A 951-nucleotide genomic window follows, 5' to 3' on the forward strand; every position below is an offset into this window, starting at 1 on the left:
CGCCCTCCTTTCCCCTGTATTCATTATTAGCATTATTAGCATTATTGTTATTATCGTTATTAGGCCTATATATGTATATCATTTTGCCTGTTGACATAACAGAAAATATGTCTTACATTTCATTTTGTTGTAGGGAGCAAGGAGCAAACGGAGGAATTTATAAAACTCAGGGGTGAAAACGACCACTTTTTCACCGGTGCCAAAAATACGGCCACACTCGGATGGAGGTACCTGTTAAGGCAATAATAGCCCATCTGTACTCTACACGTATTTGTATGTAAAGGTTACTTAAATTAACCCAAATCCTGTACAAAGACCAAAGTACAAATATAATCTTAAGATCACAAGTTAATGTTGTTTTTAGGTGGTGGTGGGAGTTTAATGTCTGTCCTGATGTCACCTTTTGTGATCTTGTGTGTTTACCTTTTGTAATGCTTCTCTCTTGTTTAGAACAATCCTTCAAAAAAAAAGTGGGACAACCTAAAAAAAAAATAAAATAAAGTATGTGCAGGTTTGGATAATGATATGGAAACTACATTTGTTTTACCCAAGTTAATACTTTGATAAAGAAACATAGAAAAAACTCTAAGGCACTCTGCCATAGTAGTTAAAATGCCTTTATTCTTTATTCCTTGAATCTGTTTAACTTCCTGATGAAGGCTTGATGCCGAAACGTGTCAAAGGACTGTGTTTTTAAGGTTTATATGACCATGGCTTAAGAATAAAGGCATTTTAACTGCTCTGGGAGAGTGCCTTGTTTTTTTTTTCTTCGTTTCTTTATCACTACATGAATCCCATTCCAAAGAGCATCTCAAACATACCTCTTTTTGAGTCCATGATGCACTCCTTTTTCAATACTTTTTTAATAAATACTTTGCAGAAAATTGCTGCTGTTGTGATTGATTTCCTCTGCCTTAGGAATGCAAAGATCCAGGGACAGGGCAGGGGGTC

Source organism: Epinephelus moara, chromosome 8 (genome assembly GCF_006386435.1).
Source record: "Epinephelus moara isolate mb chromosome 8, YSFRI_EMoa_1.0, whole genome shotgun sequence".
NCBI classification, from domain to species: domain Eukaryota; kingdom Metazoa; phylum Chordata; class Actinopteri; order Perciformes; family Serranidae; genus Epinephelus; species Epinephelus moara.